Genomic DNA, 20,276 nt, shown 5'->3' with positions numbered 1-20,276 from the left:
TGACTTAACCAACGAGGTAAAAGTTTTGCATAATAAAAACTAGAAAACATTGCTGAAAGAAATTTTACAAGACACAAATAAATGGAAAAACATCCCAAGTTTATGGATAGAAAGAATCAATATAAAAATATCAATACCATCCAGTGGTCCACAGATTAAATCCAATATCTATCAAAATCCTTATAATTTTATAAAGTAAGATAGAAAAATCCATGCTAAAATGTGTATAGAAACTCAAGGGAGGCTGAATAGCCAAAACAACCTTGAAAAAGAACAAAGTTGGAGGATTCATCTTCCTGACTTCAAAACTTACTACAGCTACAGTAATGAAAAGAATGAGGCACTGTCATAAGTATAGACCAATAGAATGGAATAAAGAGGCCAGAAATAAACTCTTGGATATATAGTAAAATTATTTTTGAAAGGGGCCAAGGCCGTTCAGTGGAAAAGGACAGTCTTTTAAACAAAAGGTACTGGGAAAACTGCATACCCATATGCAAAAGAACGAAGTTGGACTCTATCACCATATATAAAAAAATAATTCAAAATGGGTCAAAGATTTAAATGTAATAACTAATACCTTAAATATAATACCTAAAACTACAAAACTCTTAGAAGAAAACATAGGGCAAAAACTTACTACATTTGATTTGGCAATGATTTCTTGGGTATAGCACCAAAGGAATAAAAGAAACAACAAAATTTAAAAAAATAGACAAGCTGGACTTCATGAACATTTTAATAAAGACACATCAAAAGACAGTATCAACAAGGTAAAATAAAACACACAGTATGGGAAAAATATTTGCAAATTACTTATTCATTAACGATTAACATCTAGAATATATAGAGAATTACTAAAATTCAAAAATAATAATAACATCAGAAAACAATCCAATTTTAATATAGGCAAAAGACTTAAATAGTTATTTCTCAGAAGAAGATATATAGCCAATAAGCAAAAGAAAACATAACTACACATTAGGGAAATGCAAATAAAAACATATAACTTATTCATTAAAATGACTACTATTAAAAAATGGAAAATAAGGGAGCCAAGATGGCAGAACAGCATGGAAGTTTTTGTGTGTCTCACATCAATGAAATACAGCCAGACCAACACTAAACCACCCTACACACCTACAAAACTGACTAGAGGATTAACACAACAATCTGCACAACCTGAACCACAGAATTCATCAGGTACATGGTGCAGAGAGGTGAACTTGGGGAGAGAAGCCAGGGGCCGGCAGGGAGCCACTTTTGCAGGTAGAGAGAGGACGGAGACTGGGTTGGGGGGGGGGGCAGAATACAAGAAAAACACCCCTCCCCAGAAGCAGCTGGAGAGAAAGTGGAAAATTGGAAACAGCCACAGGGACTAAACTAAAAAGGGAGAAAGGAGAAAGGAGAGGGTTTAAATTCCATTAAGACCGTAAACAAGGGGAGAGCAAAGGCTGCAACTCCACAGATTGAGACCTGGTGGTGCTCTGGTGGGAAGAGAGAATCCCCAGGAACAGAGTAGGGCCCAGGAGGTTCTCAGGCCACATGGGAAAAATGGTTCCACTGCTGGAAGGACATTTGGTAGAGACTGTTGAAGCCACCTGGTCCCAGCAGACCCCAGAAAACGGCCACATTCGCTTGTGCTGGAACAAGGTCCTCAAGGGTGAAGCCTGGTGCCAAATGTGTGTTATGATTTTCCATAATCCCTGAAAAGCTCCTGCCACACAGTATCTTGTGAACTTTTTCTGGGGAGGGCTGGCACCTGGCTGTAGTCTAGGGGCACTGGCAGCAGCAGGGTCCAGCAGGCGTTCCTGGGTGCAGCCAGCATTCGGCCATTGCTCAGTGAGACCCTCCCACAGAGGGGCAGAGGGGTCAAAGCTGCAGTCCTTCAGAAGTAAGGGGGTGGGGAAAACAGCTGCCGTCTTGTTTGCCTCGTCTGAGACAAAACTCAGGAGAGAGGTACTGCCTGAGTCTTGGTCACGGACAGTGAAGAAGTGCAAGTGGACGAAAGCTGAAGACAGGAAAGGTACATGATTGCTGATTGGAGAGAACAGAGTTCTGATACTAGATCCTGGGTAGCTGGGTGACGCCATTTTCACTGCACCCACGCATGTGCATAGGCACCTATTAGTACTGCAACAATCCACCCCAGTAGGCTAGCAGCGCCATCTAGTGGAGAAAGGAGACATTACACTGAGCCCGCCCAACTGGGCCAACCTCGCTCTACAAGAACACAAGTCTCACTGCCTGCTTAGTTTATGGACTATAAAGTGCTATAGTCTGACTTCTAGAGTAAAACGAAGTAATTTCAGAACTATTTCAATCTGTTAGCAGGTCCATCTATTCAATTTTCTTTCTTTTTTTTTTTCTCTTTTACTAAACTACTATTCTTTTTCTTGAATACAGAAAGAGAAAAAAATCATTTTATTTTCAATTTTTATCAAAAATATTTTTCTTTAATTTTTTACTATATTTTTTACTTTGGTGTACATTTTGTCAAATTCTATCTTACTTCCATCATTTTATTTTAGTCTACTTCAGTGTGTTGACCTTTTCAAATTTTTAAACAATTTCCTTTTTTTCATTTTCTTTCTCTTTTTTCTCTTTTTCGTTTCTTTTTCTCTAGTGCAGAAAAATATTTCTCTTTAATTTTTACTATATTTTTTGCTTTTATGTAAATTTTTTCAAATTCTATTTTACTTCCATCATTTTATTTTAGTCTACCACAGTGTATTCACTTTTTAAAATTTTCAAACGATTTCTTTTTTTTCTCTTTTTTCTCTTTTTTGTTTCTTTTCTTTTTCTTGAATACACAAAAAGAAAAAATTCATTTTTATTTTTAATTTTTATTCAAAATATTTTTCTTTAATTTTTTTCTACTATATTCTTTACTTTTGTGTAAATTTTTTCAAATTCTATTTTGCTCCCATCATCTCATTTTAGTCTACTTCAATGTATTCATTTTTTCAAATTCTCAAATGATTTCCTCTCCCCCCGCTTTTTTCTTTAATCTGTCAAACCACTTTCAACACCTAGACCAAAACACACCTATGATCTAGCATCATTTATTAGATTTTGTGTGTGTGTGTATTTAATTTTTAATTTTTATTCTTTTTAATTTAAATTTTTCTACCTCATTAATTCCTTTTCTCCCTTCAAAAGGACAAAATGAAGGAATTCACCCCAAAAGAAAGAGCTTGAAGAAATGACAGCCAGGAATTTAACGAACACAGATACAAGCAAGATGACTGAACCAGAATTTAGAATCGTGATAATAAGAATACTAGGTGGAGTCAAAAATAGATTAGAATCCCTTTCTGCAGAGATAAAAGAAGTAAAAAATAGAATGAAATTAAAAATGCTATAACTAAGCTGCAATCACAGATGGATGCAGTGGCAGCAAGGATGGATGAGTTAGAACAGAGAATCAGCAATATAGAGCACAAAATTACAGAGAATAATGAAGCAGAAAAACAGAGGGAGATTAAGGCAAAAGAGCATGATTTAAGAATTAGAGAAATCAGTGACTCATTAAAAAGGAACAACATCAGAATCATAGGGGTCCCAGAAGAGGAAGAGAGAGAAATAGGGGTAGAAGGGTTATGTGAGCAAATCATAGCAGAAAATTTTCCTAACCTGGGGAAAGACACAGATATCAAAATCCAGGAAGCACAGAAGACCCCCATTAGATTCAACAAAAACCGACCATCAACAAGGCATATCATAGTCAAATTCACAAAATACTCAGGCAAGGAGAGAATCATGAAAGTAGCAAGGGAAAAAAGTCCCTAACCTACAAGTGAAGACAGATCAGGTTTGCAGCAGACCTATCCACAGAAACTTGGCAGGCCAGAAAGGAGTGGCAGGGTATATTCAATATGCTGAATCAGAAAAATATGTAGCTAAGAATTCTTTATCCAGCAGGGCTGTCATTCAAAATAGAAGGAGAGATAAAAAGTTTCCCAGACAAACAAAAATTAAAGGAGTTTGTGACCACTAAACCAGCCCTGCAAGAAATTTTAAGGGGGGGCTCTCTGAGGGGAGAAAAGAAAGAGAAATATATATATATATATATATATATATATATATATATATACCAAAAGTAACAAAGATTAGAAAGGACCAGAGAACACCACCAGAAACTCCAACTCTACAAACATCATAATGGCAATAAATTCATAAATTTCAGTACTCACTCTAAACGTCAATGGACACAATACTTCAATCAAAAGACATAGGGTAACAGAAAGGATAAGAAAACAAGACCCATCTATATGCTGTTTACAAGAGACCCACTTTAGACCTAAAGACACCTTCAGATTGAAAATAAGGGGATGGAGAACCATCTATCATGCTAATGGTCAACAAAAGAAAGCTGGAGTAGCCATACTTGTCAGACACTCTAGACTTTAAAATAAAGACTATATCAAGAGATGCAGAAGGGCCTTATATCATAATCAAGGGGTCTATCCACCAAGAAGACCTAAAAATTGTAAACATTTATGCACCAAATGTGGCAGCACTCAAATATATAACTCAATCACAAACATAAGCTCATGGATAGTTATACCATGATAGTAGGAGACTTCAACACCCTTCTCACAGCAATGGACAGATTATTTTATTAAAAAAATCAACAAGGAAACAATGGCTTTGAATCATACACTGGACCAGATGGACTTAACAGATATATTCAGAACATTTCATCCTAAAGCAGCAGAATATACATTCTTCTCCAGTGCACATGGAACATTCTCCAGAATAGACCATATACTGGGAAACAAATCCGCCCTAAATAAGTACAAAAAGATTGAGATCATACCGTGCATATTTTCAGACCACAATGCTATGAAACTCGAAATCAACCACAAGAAAAGACTTGGAAAGTAACAAATACTTGGAGACTGAAGAACATCCTACTAAAGAATGAATGGGCTAACCAAGCAGTTAAAGAGGAAATTCAAAAGTATATGGAAGTCAATGAAAATGATAGCACCACCACCCAAAACCTCTGGGACACAGCAAAGGTGGTCATAAGAGGAAAGTGTATAGCAATCCAGGGTTTCCTAAAGAAGGAAGAAAGATCTCAGATACACAACCTAACCTTATGCCTTAAGGAGCTGGAAAGGGGACAGCAAATAAAACCCAAAACCAGAAGAAGACAGGAAATAATAAAGATTAGAGCAGAAATTAGTGTTATCAAAACCAAAAACAAAACAAAAACAACAGTAGAACAGATTAATAACACCAGAAGCTGGTTCTTTGAAAGAATTAACAAAATTGGTAAACCACTAGCTAGTTTGATCAGAAAGAAAGAGGAAAGGACCCAAATAAATAAAATCAAGCAGGAAAGAGGAGAGATCACAACCAACACAGCAAAAATCAATACAATAATAAGAGAATATTATGAGCAATTATATGCCAATAAAATGGGCAGTCTGGAAGAAATGGACAAATTCCTAGAAACATATACACTATCAAAACTGAAACAAGAAGAAAAAGAGAATTTGAACAGACCCATAACCAGTAAGGAAATCGAATTAGTAATCAAAAATCTCCCAAAAAACAAAAGTCCAGGACCAGATGGCTTTCCAGGGGAATTCTACCAAACAGTTAAGGAAGAGTTAACACCTATTCTCTTGAAGCTGTTCCAAAAAATAGAAATGGAAGGCAAACTTACAAACTGTTTCTATGAAGCCAGCATTACCTGCATTCCAAAACCAGACCGAAACTCCACTAAAAAGGAAAACTATAGACCAATTTCCCTGATGAACATGGATGCAAAAATCCTCAACAAGATATAAGCCAACCGGATCCAACAATACATTAAAAAAATTATTCACCATGACCAAGTGGGATTTATACCTGGGATGCAGGTCTGGTTCAATATCTGCAAAACAATTAACATGATTCATCAAATCAGTAAAAGAAAGGACAAGAACTATATGATCCTCTCAATAGATGCAGAGAAAGCATTCGACCTTTCTTGATAAGGTAGGGATAGGAGAATACCTCGAGATCATAAAAGCCATATATGAACGACCCAATGCTAATATCATCCTCAATGGGGAAAAACTGAGAGCTTACCCTCTAAGGTCAGGAACAAGACAGGTATGTCCACTCTTGCCACTGTTATTCAACATAGTGTTGGAAGTCTTAGCCTCTGCAATCAGAAAACACAAAGAAATAAAAGGCATCCAAATTAACCAGGAGGAGGTCAAACTTTCACTCTTCGCAGATGACATGATACTGTATATGGAAAATCCAAAAGATTCCACCAAAAACCTGCTAGAATTGATTCATGAATTCAGCAAAGTTTCAAGATATAAAATCAATGCACAGAAATCGGTTGCACTCCTATACACTAACGATGAAGTGACAGAAAGAGAAATCAAGGAATCGATCCCATTTACAGTTGCACCAAAAACCATAAAATACCTAGGAATAAATGTAACCAAACAGGTGAAAAATCTATACACTGAAAACTACAGAAATCTTATGAAAGAAATTGAAGAAGACACAAAAAAATCGAAAAATATTCCATGCTTCTGGATGGGAAGAATAAATACTGTTAAAATGTCAATACTACCCAAAGCAATCTACATATTCAATGCAATCCCTATCAAAATAACACCAGCATTCTTCACAGAGCTAGAACAAATAATCCTAAAATTTGTGTGGAACCAGTAAAGACCCTGAATAGCCAAAGCAATCTTGAAAAAGAAAACCAAAGCAGAAGGCATCACAATCCTGGACTTCAACCTGTATTACAAAGCTGCAATCATCAAGACAGTATGGTCCTTGCACAAGAACAGACACTCAGATCAATGGAACAGAATAGAGAACCCAGAAATGGACCCACAATCATATAGCCAACTAATCTTTGACAAAGTGGGAAACAATATCCAATGGAATAAATACAGTCTCTTCAACAAGTGGTGCTGGGAAAACTGGACAGTGACATGCAGAAGAATGAACCTGGATCACTTTTTTACACCATACACAAAAAATGAACTCAAAATGGATGAAAGACCTTAATGTAAGACAGGAAGCCATCAAAATCCTCGAGGAGAAAGCAGGCAAAAACCTCTTTGACTTGGCTGCAGCAACTTCTTACTCAACACGTCTCCGGAGGCAAGGGAAACAAAAGCAAAAATGAACTCCTGGGACCTCATCAAAATAAAAAGCTTCTGCACAGCGAAGGAAACAATCAGCAAAACTAAAAGGCAACTGACAGAATGGGAGAAGGTATTTGCAAATGACATATCAGATAAAGGGTTAGTATGCAAAATCTATAAAGAACTTATCAAACTCAACACCCAAAAAACAAACAATCCAGTGAAGAAATGGGCAAAAGACATGAATAGACACTTCTCCAAAGAAGACATCCAGATGGCCAACTGACACATAAAAAAATGCTCAACATCACTCTTCATCAGGGAAATACAAATCAAAACCACCATGAGATACCACCTTACACCTGTCAGAATGGCTAACATGAACAACTCAGGCAACAACAGATGTTGGCGAGGATGCGGACAAAGAGGATCTCTTTTGCATTGTTGGTGGGAATGCAAGCTGGTGCAGCCACTCTGGAAAACAGTATGGAGGTTTCTCAAAAAACTAAAAATAGAACTACCCTACGACCCAGCAATTGCACTACTAGGCGTTTATCCACGGGATACAGGTGTGCTGTTTCTAAGGGACACATGCACCCCCATGTTTATAGCAGCACTATCAACAATAGCCAAAGTGTAGAAAGAGCCCAAATGTCCATCGATGGATGAATGGATAAAGGAGAGGTGCTATGTATATACAATGGAGTATTACTTGGCAATCAAAAAAAATGAAATCTTGCCATTTGCAACTATGTGGATGGAACTGGCAGGTATTATGCTAAATGAAATTAGCCAGTCATAGAAAGACAAAAATCATATGACTTCACTCATATGAGGACTTTAAGAGACAAAACAGATGAACATAAGGGAAGGGAAACAAAAATAATATAAATACAGGGAGGGGGACAAAACAGAAGAGACTCATAAATATGGAGAACAAACTGAGCGTTATGGGAGGGGTTGTAACTGCAACTGAGGGTTGCGGGAGGGGGAATGGGCTAAATGGGTAAGGGGCACTAAGGATTCTACTCCTGAAATCATTGTTGCACTTTATGCTAACTAATTTGGATATAAATTTAAAAACATAAAAAATAAAACAAGTTAAAATAAAAAAAATAGAAAATAAGGAAATGTTGGGGTGCCTGGATCGCTCAGTAGGTTGAACATTCAACTCTTGATTGCAGCTCAGGTCATGACCTCCTTGTTTGTGGGATCAAGCCCTGCGTGGGGCTCTGCACTCACAGCACAGAGCTTACTTGGGATTCTCTCTCTCCCTCTCTCTGCTCCTCCACTCACGTGCTCTCTCTCTCAAAATAAATAAATATTTTTAAAAAATTAAAAAATTGTGTCAGGGATGGGGAGAAATTGGACCCCTTTTGGAATTCCTTGTGCAGAATATAAAAATGGTCCAGCCCCTATGGAAAATATGGCAGTTCCAAAAAAAAATAAAAATGGATTTACTATATGATCCAGATATTTCTGTTTGGGGTATATACCTAAAAGAATTGAAATCTAGATTTATGGATATATTTGTCCATCAAATAGATACGGAAAATATAGTATATACATACAATGGAATATTATTCAGTCTTAGCACAAAAGGAAATACTGACATTTCCACAACATGGATGAACTTGATGAGTTCATTGATGAGTACATTATGCTAAATGAAATAAGCCAATCACAAAAAGAGAGATAGTGTTTGAATCTACTTATATGAGGTAATTAGAGTGGTCAAAATCATAGCAATGAAAGTAAAATGGTGGTTTCCTGGGACTGGTAATGGGGGTTATTTTTTAATGGGTGTAGAGTTTCAGTTTTGCAATATGAAAAGACTTTTGGTGATGAATGGTGGTGATGGTTGCAAATAACATGAATGGAATGAATTCCATTAAACCCCACATTTAAAAATGGTTAAGATGATAAGTTTTATGTTGTATTTTACTACAATAAAAAAAAGAAAAGCGTGTTGCAGAACAGAATGCAAATATAATGTGTTATATCCACAACTTACTGATATATTTTTTCTTTAATTTTTATTTTATTTTATTTTATTTTATTTTATTTTATTTTATTTTATTTTGTTTATTTTACAGAGAAGGAGAGAAGGAGAGGAGAAGGGGAGAGAGAGAATCTTGAGCATGCTGGGCATGAAGCCTGACACAGGGCTCAAGCTCATGACCCTGGGATCATGACCTGAGCCCAAATCAAGAGTTGGTCGCTAGGGGAGCCTGGGTGGTTCAGTCAGTCAAGCATCTGACTTCCGCTCAGTTAATGATCTCACAGTCCCTGAGTTCAAGCCCAGTGTGGGGCTCTGTGCTGACAGCTCAGAGCCTGGAGCTGGCTTTAGATTCTGTGCCTTCCTCTCTCTCTGCCCCTCCCCCTCTTATGCTCTGTCTGTCTCTCTCTCTCTCAAAAATAAATACATGTTAGAAAAAAAAAAGAAAAAAAAAGTCAGACGCTCAACCAACTGAGCCACCCAGGCGCTGCTCATCTATTTCATTCTTTCATTCTTAATGGCCTTTTAGAATGTTTAAGATGGAGGCTATTACAATCAAGTCTGCTTTGAATAATTTTATCTAGGTTTCTTAGAGTATACATCTAAGAATACATTCAGGGTATATGTGTTGATTTGTTCAGTGGGATTTCTTAATTTGATTGGATGCATATCTTAAACTTCGATAGATATTACTATCGATATCGATAGATATTTTTCCAAAGATGTGGCACAATTTTTCCAATGTGTGTTTGACAGACTTTGTGATTGCCCTCATGATTCCTGTCTCTTGTATTTTGCACCCTTGTATAATCTCTTCTCCTTGAGTGTAAGACCTGTGATTCACTTCTGATCAAGGTTAAAGGTTATGGGATGTCACTCATGATTATACTGAGCTATATAGAATATTCTATCTTATCTATCTTATTAGCAGGCTTATTATAAAGACTTTCTCCCCTGTCACTTTTTTTTTAAGACAGAGAGGGAGAGTGTGTGCATGAGAAGGGGAGAGTGGCCCAGAAGAGACAGAGAGAGAAAGAGAGAGAGAGAGAGAGAGAGAGAGAGAGAGAGAGAGAGAGAGATTCTTAAACAGGCTCCATGCTCACCTTGGGCTCCAAGGTAGGGCTCAATTTTACAACCCTGGGATCATGACCTGGGCCAAAATCAAGAGTGGGACACTCAACCAACTAAGCCATCCAGATGCTCCATCCCTGTCACCTTTGAAAAAGTAAGTGCCATACTAGGAGGCTAGAGTGGCAAGGAAGAGTGTAGCCTTTCAGAGATGAGGATAGCCTCAGGTGACAGCTAGAAGCCGAGACCCACAGTGTTGCAGCTGCAAGAAATGAATTCTGCTAACACTCTGAGTGAGAAGAGAAGTGAAATGTTCCCCAGAGAAGCCTTCAGAGGAGAAGCCAGCCCTAGCCAACAACTTGAATGCAGCCTTGAGAGTACCCAGCTAAGTCATGCCCAAACTCCTACCCACAGACACTGTGAGATAGTCTATGTATGCTGTGCAATAATTTTAATGCATCTATATTTAATTTCTGAAATTATTAACTAATTTGAGCACCTTTGCATATGTTTACTGACCGTGTGAATTAAGAATTTAAGTATTTGGATCATTTATGTTGAACCATTTGTCTATTTACTGCTTAGTCATTGCAGGTCTCTATGTTATTACTGTCTTTTGTTAGATACATGTGATTCAAATATTGCATCCTATCTATAAACTTGTTTTTCCACAACATGGTGGTTTTTGAAGAAGGAAGATTCAAATTTAATGAATTTACATTTATTAACCATTTTCCTTATGGTGAATTATTTTTTCAGGGCAATAATTCCTTGAGGTCAGGAAGATTCTCTGTGCATTTAACCATAAATATTTTAGTTTCCCTCCACTCCTATTTATCAGTATGCATTAATCATGCCCCAATGTATTGTTTTTGAGATAAAGGCATAATAAAATATTTAAGATGCAATAAAAGAATATGAAAATGAATGAATGTAATAAATGTATTTTCTTTTCAAGCTACATAACATTTTCAATTTCGATGTAAGTTTTTGCCTTCGCAATTGGTGGAAAAACATTCCTTGGTGTACACATCAGAGAGATGATTTGTATGATTGCACTACTCAATTTTTAATGCAAAAAATTAATGACATATTTTCTTAATTCCAAATTTATGCTGAATTGTAAAGCAATTATAGAAGATTGTAGTTTATTCTTAAGGACAAATGACATAAGTTTAAAGAATTAGTCAAAATTTATAAATAAGCACAACCAAGTTTAATTTCTCAGCTATTACTGTTAATATATGATGAAGTAATATAGCAGAGTATGCGTAGGACTGCAAAGTGTTAGAGATTTTATTCTACCTGCAAGCCAACAGGCAAGTAGTTTTTCCTGCTCTTATGGATGTTGACAGAAGACATGAGACTCCTAGAAAAGAGACAAAGGACTTTATTACTTATGGCAATAACAGTGGTTAGTGTATAGGCATTTTTGTGCCTGTTCCTTGAACCAAATTCCCACCAAATGGTATGAAGAATGCTAAGTAACAGCTGTACACAAACTATGTTGCATTACATGAGAGAGCAATGAGCTTGTAGAACCTGAATCTTACATAATGAGACACAGGTATGCCTGCCCTTTTGCTTAGAGGGAGCCTCTGCTTCTATTTTCCAAGACTGTACTAACATCCTTGAAAAGATAGTTCAAAACAAAGGTAATCAGTGCCTCTTCTCATAGGAGGTATGGAAATATGAGACCCCTGGAACTTTATATTTAAAGTATATGTTCCAATACTTTTTAGAATACAGGATCACTCACTTGCCAATCTGGTGAGCTTGGACAATTTTTATCAACCTAAGATTGTGTCATTATCTCTAATCTGGTGATAATTACAGCCTCATGGAGCAGTGTGAGGATTCTAGGGAGTCCTACACTCTACATAAACTCAGAAAAAGACTACATAGAAGAATGGAAGCACTCAACAAAGTCTATCCAGTATTATTACTAGGCCTAGAATAGTACCTAATCCTTTCGTATGCTGTGAGGTGTTTGGGCTTAGTCTCAGAGACCAATTGAAGAGAAACTCAGAGTTGCCAATCCAGGCAATCCTCAAATGTCAACAACTGCCAAAAGGGTCTTTACTAAATAAGTAGTTTAAAAGCACCATTGGAAATGTGGGAAAATGAGCCATACTCCAAGACATTATATGACTCAATCTGTAGGATTATACCTGAAAGAATGAAAAGGCTAGAAGAAAGATGAATAAATGGTAGGTATAGATAACTGAGAAAATACCGCATAATAGCATCAAAAAGTGATGAATAATATCAAATAACATCAGAAAGTAATGAATGGAATGCTATATACTAGAAGATCAAGGAGAGATTTAGTATTTATCTTTCACAATAAATGTCTTCTCTGGCTTCTCTCACATGTATAGTATAGTTTGGCCCACTTTATTGGCGGCCAGTGATTTTTGCCCGGGTTAAATCTCATGACTAAGTACAAATTTCACCGCTTGATGCATAAGGAAACATCTAGGAGGCCTCAGGCTGAGTAGTATGTACTTCTCCAGAACAAATTATTCTGGGTCCCAAAGTCTCGTATCTCTAAGATTTTCTCAGGAGTAGGGAACTACTATCTTATAATTACATTTTAATTTTTGTTAATGTTTATTTATTTATTTTAAGAGAGAGAGAGAGAGGGAACAAACAGGGGAGGGACAGAGAGAGAAGGAGAGAGAAACTCCCAGGCAGGTTCCCCATTGTCAGCACAGAGTCTGAAGTAGGGCTCGATCACACAAACGGGGAGATCACGACCTGAGCTGAAATCAAGAGTCAAGAGTTGCATGTTTAACCTACTGAGCCACCCAGGCACCACTACATTTTAAATTTAGCAGGTTTAATCTGATCTTTGCATCAGTGAACTGCAGTTATTCTCTAGCATAAGTAAGGAAACCCTAAGTGAATTTGTAATGTACTTTAATCATTTCATTGTGTAACGATTTGACTACATGTATCTCTCTAAGTGTTTCGGTATCTTAGCCTTTCCTTAATATAATTTTAGGCTTGAGCAGGGAATCTATAATTAGTAATTGTATTCTTAAACATAGATTTCAGTTAAAGTCTCAATTATGTGCCAAGAAATAAACTTAGTATTTCACATGTGTTAGGTCACGTAACTAAACTTTTTTGTAAAAATAATTTTATTTTATAGCTAAGGCAACCCAAATCCATAGGTAAGTGAATGAAACAGCTGAAAATCACATTAGTAAAGCAAAATCTCAAAGCTGTGTTAGCCTGACTGCGAAGTTCAGGATCTTATCTAAATAGTATATGTGGCTGCTCACAACTGCCTAGTAAATGACACTGAAATGGTCCATCTTTGGCTAAATATTAAGAAGTCAGTAATTCAGAAGAGAAGACCAGTCACATGCCTGCCAACTTGATATTAGCTTTTAGTGTAGGGATGGTCACACATCCTGAGCCACTCTCTACTTTTTAGTTTTCAGTGGGGGCAGCCTACCGAACCTTCCTATTGACTTCCTCAATACCTCGTCTTCAATTCTTCATTTCTTAGAGCTTTGCCCATTACTGGAAAAAAGAAGCATTCTGGGATGGCTGACTTTGGCAGTTTCTGTCTTTGATCTCTTCTGATATAAAACAATTCTTAATTTTTAAGAGAAAGTTACTATGTGCTGTTCATTAAAAAATATATATATGTGTATATATATATGTGTATACACACACATATATATATATATTTAAATATTTGCAACTTACACATACACCTGTGCTGACTTTCCCCACATCATCATGCACACTGTCAGTAGAGGACTTGTCTGAAACTTTCAACCTTCAAGCAATATCACTCTTTAAAGGTTATAGAAAGGCCATAGGTACGGAGGTTTGTACTTTTCATTTGCATGTTTGGTCTCCTCAGGAAGTACCCTGAACTTTGTGAGACTACATCCTGTATTTTATACTCTCTTTATAGCCCCCAAGGGCCTTACACAGTTTGTCTAAATGAAGACACTAAACACACTTGTAATGATTATATTTGTGAGAAAGGTAATAATATATCTGAGCCTTACCACAAAGTAACAAATTAAACATGAAATGCTGTCATTGAATCTCACTATTGATAAGAAAGAACTGAAGAAGTGAGAAGTATGAAAGAAGGCAGAATTTTTCCTCTCTTAGATTTTGTTTGTATGTTCCCGACAGCTCCTCATATCACAGGCCCACTAATCTGTTACAGAGTTTTAAATCTCTGCTCAACATGACCATGTTTCATGTTAGAATTATGATTGGACTTTATAGATGCAAAATATTGCTATGAAACAAATACTGTGGTTGAAAAAACCAGATTCCTTTTACTCAAGTAATTTTAAATCTCCATCTAACTATCTTAAAAGACATAGTGTGTTAAACTAAAGTTTATTGTTTTAAAGCTAGCATATAGGACGGGTGAAAAAGATGTGTAAAAGTGATGACATAAATGACAACTTATTCAAATAAAATAAAATCTCATGAAGTACTCGGACACTCGAGTAAGAGAGATCAGAAAGCACTCATAAAATACTCATGAAGATTGGCTGTGCTTTGCCTCACAATGCATTTGCCTCACAATAAAGCATTGCTTTTATATATCCACAAATGCTTAACCCAGGATTCTTCATGCCATTTCTTATTGCTCTATTCCTGTGGAAACTGGATATAATTAACATTTATTATGAACTTGACTCTTGAGTTTTTATTCAAATTTGCTACCCTTCTTAAATTAACATATAGAAAATTTAGTTTGTTAATGGTTTATCATTTCGGTTAATTAAGTTGCAGAATTAAGGGTAAGCATAATTTAAAATGAGATAAATTAGAGATGATATTAGGTTTTCAAAGTCAGAACTAGACTAGAAAGCTTTCAAAATTCTTTGCTTTGGTCTTGGGGCCTTCAGTCTATGTTGGCCATGCACCAAGTAGACATTAATACTGAGACAGTTATCTGAGTAGCAGACTGCCATCACCATGAGGAACTGACCCATATGTGAGCTGTGTTCATTGTGTTGTTAAAAGTAATCTTCCTGTTAAAGGTGAACAGGTTTTAAAATCTTAAGGATTCTGAACTGTTCATGAGTTTAATTATGGCACTTCATAGTAGGCTATAATTAGCCGAGAGCCCTGAATTAATAGAAAAAAAATCTACCCAAATGCTTAGTTTTACATTGTAAACCATTTAGCAGTTACGGTAAAGCCCATTTAAAGGCAGCTTTAAATGACCTATGGCTGGTTTCCAAAATAAATAAATTAAAATTTGGCTGTTAGAGAATGTTAAGAGTTAAAAACAATTTTAATGAAAAGCAGTGGTGGACTCTGCAGTACTAAGGTTTTTTTGGTCTGTTGTTTAACTTTCTTTAGTGAACTTGAATATGACAATACCTCAGTAATAATTTGAACACTAGAAACTGACAATTCTAGAGGCCATTTAATTCACATTTAGTAATCCCTTTATATTCACAGAGCTTTAAAAAAATCAAAATCCATTAGTAATATGACTGGGATCACAAATAGCAACAAAGAACTGGTAGGTTCTTCATTCTTTTTCTTTCCTGGTTTCTTGTTCTTGTGACTGACATTGCAGTTGCTGACATTTAAATGATAGCAACATTGTTCTCTTGATTTATGATAAATTGTTGAACAAATTATAGTATCCAGTGAATCATTATTAACTGAAAGCCATTAGAGCTTTAAATGTTTTAGTTTTTCCCCACTATGAAAGAATGCATTTGAACCTGGCAATACTGTTTCCTTCACAAAACTTGTGCCAGCTAAAAAACTGCATGTTACCTGAATTCAGTACGTTTGGCTATTCCTACTTACCAAGACAGGTGTTTTAATTGCAGCTGTGGCCAGTTTTTCGTTGTATGGAAAATCAAACCGTAGCCTAATTTATTGCCATGAGCATTCGAGTTGCATAAAGAAATGTGTCTGTAAGAAAATATGAAGCACAAATTATGTTTGGATAACTCACTGTAAAATATAAAATTCTTCTTTAAAGTTTGCTTCTCTATAATTGCTAGCTAATTTTAAAAAACCAAATTAATCACATTGATTAAACCCCAAGTTAATCACATCAAAACATCAAACAAATAACTTCTACTATTAAAAAGCAAATTCTATTTTCATTATAATTTTAATTGAATTTATAACTATTGCCAATAGTTACTGACTAGCAGCATCGTCCTGAAATTGTGTACAATTATATTTTCAAATTTTAATTATTATCAAAAAATAATGTAAAAGCATTTTTAATAAGTAGAGACATTTTATATTATAAAGTAAAGCCAGCCTAGATTCAGTCATTATTATGTTAATTATTGAATATTCAATCTTGTTTTTAACTCACTTATTTTATTGGGCCATAGAAAATTATGATAGTTTGATATAGCTTTAAAGTAGTGTCTTAATCAAACACTGCTCACTTTTGAATGTGGGACTAGGGGTGGGAAATTTTTCTTCAGAAACAGATGAATGACCTCATTTAAACTCTCACCAAATGTTTTTGGCTCTGTATTTCTTCATTAGATCCAGATGTTATAGTATTAGCTGCCTGTAGCCATTTACACTAATAATCCACAAATTGACATTTTTGCTAATAATATAGCAAGCTAAGGTTTTTTTCTTTGTCACTTTTACTTAAAATGGTGGGAGATGGATAATGATGGCAAATCTCAGTCCCCATAGTAGCCTATTTCCAAACTTCCCTCTTTGAATGATACCATCCATTAGAAAGTAATGGGCAAGATGTTGTTCTTTCAAAACTCCATTGAGTAATGGTCATGTTAAATAAAAAATGAAGGACATATTTTACTTATGTATGTAATTTATCAACATGAGAACAAATGTCCAATAATTTATTACTTAATCACAAGACTAAATAAAGATTACATTATAATAGAGAATGTTGTTCCTAAATTACATATATTCATGTATATGTTTGTTTATAAGAGGAATATGTGCTATGATTTCTTACAAAAGACAGGAGTTACTATACTCACTATGTTAGCATTGTCATTTTGATTATATTAGATGGGAACAGTACTCATTTATCAAAATCAGTAGTGTCTTATTTTTTAATACTTGTTTTTAAAAAATGACAACCACCTGTGGTCTCTACCATAATCTTTCCAAATCAGAACCTGCAATTTTTCAAGAGACCTGTTGTTTCTATGGAGAGTTAAATTTTCTAAGGTATTTTCTGACCTCGTGTTAGTCTTGGTAGTATTTATTTTTCTCCATTTTTGTTCCATTTTAATGACTGACATTCTTTATTTTCTGGCTCACTTATTTTCTTTGGAAGTTTGATGCCAAATGGTTCCCCAATCCATTTTTTTTTTTTTTACTGTAGTCACAATAGCACCAAAAATTAAGAGGATTCACGGAACTTTTGCCTTAAATAAAATTATTAATTCTGATGCTTATTTCCTCTTGGTGACATCTTTCTTTAGAAATTCCATAATATTTACTTCTGTAATCTATCTATAGCATAATGAAAAATACGATTATATACAATAGAGATATTTGATACTTATGTCTGGTTGGTGTATCACAGCCGTTATGTTAAAATAGAATGTCTAAGTTACTGAGAAAGTTAACATTAACAGACAAAAAATTAACAGAGACTGCTGAGTAACAATAATGTATTACATGAAGATAGGTTGTAATAATTTAATGTACTCAGTTTTTTCACCTATTCTTCAAAATAAATGGGTCCAGACATTATTAAAGGAAGAGAGAAGTATAAGATTTGACATTGTCTTCAAGGGGTTCACAATCTAAAAAAAATCAACAATTTTAAAGAGCATGTGTAAAATACAAGGTAACAAGTTCTCTGAGATTCATAATGGAGAAGATTACCATATGCTGGAGCCAAAGAAGATTCTGTAAATTTCTTAAATCCTGACTTGAGTAATATTTTGGAAATAAAAATTAAAATTGTTCAAAGATGATAAATTGTCTTAAGAAAGCATAAGAAGAGATAGGGCATGAGAAGTAGCAGTGCATATATTCTCGAGAATATTAATTGTATTGTCCGGAAGCTACTGAAGAAAAGATGATGGTGTAAATGGAAATTATTGTTAAAAATAAATTTAGTTTTTCCAACAACAAATTTGATTATAAAGGCTAAGACTTATTAAGGACTTACTATATGTTAGTACTATTCAAAGCATGTTAATTCATTAACTGAATTAATATGCACAACAATATATGAGGAAGTGATTATTTATATCCCCATTTTACAGTTGAGGATTCTGAGCCATAAAAAGTCTAAATAACTTGCCATAAATTACCCAGATAATTTTCTCCTAGAAATGCCCACTCTGGAGCCCATACTTTTATCTCCTATGCTATACTCACTCTATAGCCCTACTTCATACCTCCCAACCACTGACGGAATATTTTGGAAGGCCTCAATGAAATTACAAGTTTCTTTTGTTAGATTACAATGTGAGTGAGGGTTGATATTCCAGTTTCCTTCTCTCTCCATGCTTCATTTTTTCCATGTTCATTCTACAGACAGCTGTTTCTCAGCCTTACTTACTTCCTAAACCATCTACCAAATTTGTGATTTAACTTACTTCCTGGTAGATATGTTTACCTGGATTTCCTTTTGGCCTACAACTAGTTAATCTTAAAAGGTTGAAAATCAGAATTATAAATTTGACCTGTTTATGGCTTTTCTTTGTCTTACACTTGGCTGCAGTATTCTCCCATACACAATTCTTCTAGACACCAGATCCTCAGAATTGTCCTTAATTCTCACTTTTCCTTCACTTCTGCTAATCTATCTTCAAACCCCAATGAAGTCGTTTCAGTCCTAATGCCAATGTAATCACCCTAGTTAGGACTAAAATATTTTTGTGCCTAGATTGTTACAATTGAACTTCAATAAGTTTCCTTACATTTAGCTTCTCTTTGCTCTAATTGGTATGACATAATTTTACTTCCAAATTACTTTCAGAATCCATGTATTTTCCAGCTCAAAAACTCTTTCATGCCTCCCCAAAGTCAAGTGATTATATTTTGGGCCCCAAAGCAAGTTTACCCTAAAGCTACTGAAAATTGTGCATCAGGGTCCTTCACTCCCAACCAATCCCTATAAGGCTCTGTACCCAAGTTCATATGTGTAATTTTGCATTATATTATATTTAAAGAAGGGTTGCCAAATTGAATATGTTTCAGGAATTAAATAAAACCTGGATCTATCCCAGGCTGGGCTTCATGGTTAACATTTAAAGTCATACTATCATAAACCTATTGAATTAACTGAAATTCAAATATAGTTGCTTGGCTAGAAGAATGTGTGAGAGAAAAACAACAGCTTACAAATTATGGGAGATCTTTGTAGGTTTTTCACAGTAGGCATGAGAGAAAAGGTCTAAATTTGCCCTTTCCTCAGTCTCATCCCTCTACACTTGGTGTGAAAGAGTTCAACCTAGGATTCTCAACGTATTGTGTCTCAGCCTATGGAAAAAACAAGGGTATAATTTTGTGATCACTGACAAAGATGCAAAATGCATTAGTCACACGATAATGCAATCTGTTTATATATTCCAAACTGGAAAACTCTTGAATGTTTTAATTTCTGAATTCTAGGGGTGCCTGGGTGGCTCATTCAGTTGGGCGTCTGACTTCAGCTCAGGTCATGGTCTAACGGTTCGTAAATTCCTGCCCCGCGTTGGGCTCTGTGCTGACAGCTCAGAGCCTGGAGCCTGTTTCAGATTCTGTGTCTCCCTCTCTCTCTGCCCCTTCTCCACTCACCCTCTGTCTCCGTCTCTCTCAAAACTAAATAAACATTTAAAAAAATTAATTTCTGAATTCTATACCAATGGCTAAAACACAGGATTTCCAAGTGGAATTGTGACCATACACAAATTTTGTCTGGCCTACTATGGGATTTGATGAGAGATTCCTGAACTATAAGACCTTATTTTTATTCTTGTTTTTGATGCTAAATTTCTAACAGGGACTAGGAGACTGAAGCTTACTACCCAAGAAACTTAACAGAAGGCTGTTTAAATACTATCTTTGAAATTACCCTTATGACTAGACTGCCCAGATTCTTCCCTTCACACCATGTCCTAACAATG

Source organism: Neofelis nebulosa, chromosome 3 (assembly GCF_028018385.1).
Source record: "Neofelis nebulosa isolate mNeoNeb1 chromosome 3, mNeoNeb1.pri, whole genome shotgun sequence".
Lineage (NCBI taxonomy): Eukaryota > Metazoa > Chordata > Mammalia > Carnivora > Felidae > Neofelis > Neofelis nebulosa.
The sequence above is the reverse complement of the archived record's forward strand: the minus strand, read 5'-3'. Positions refer to the sequence as shown.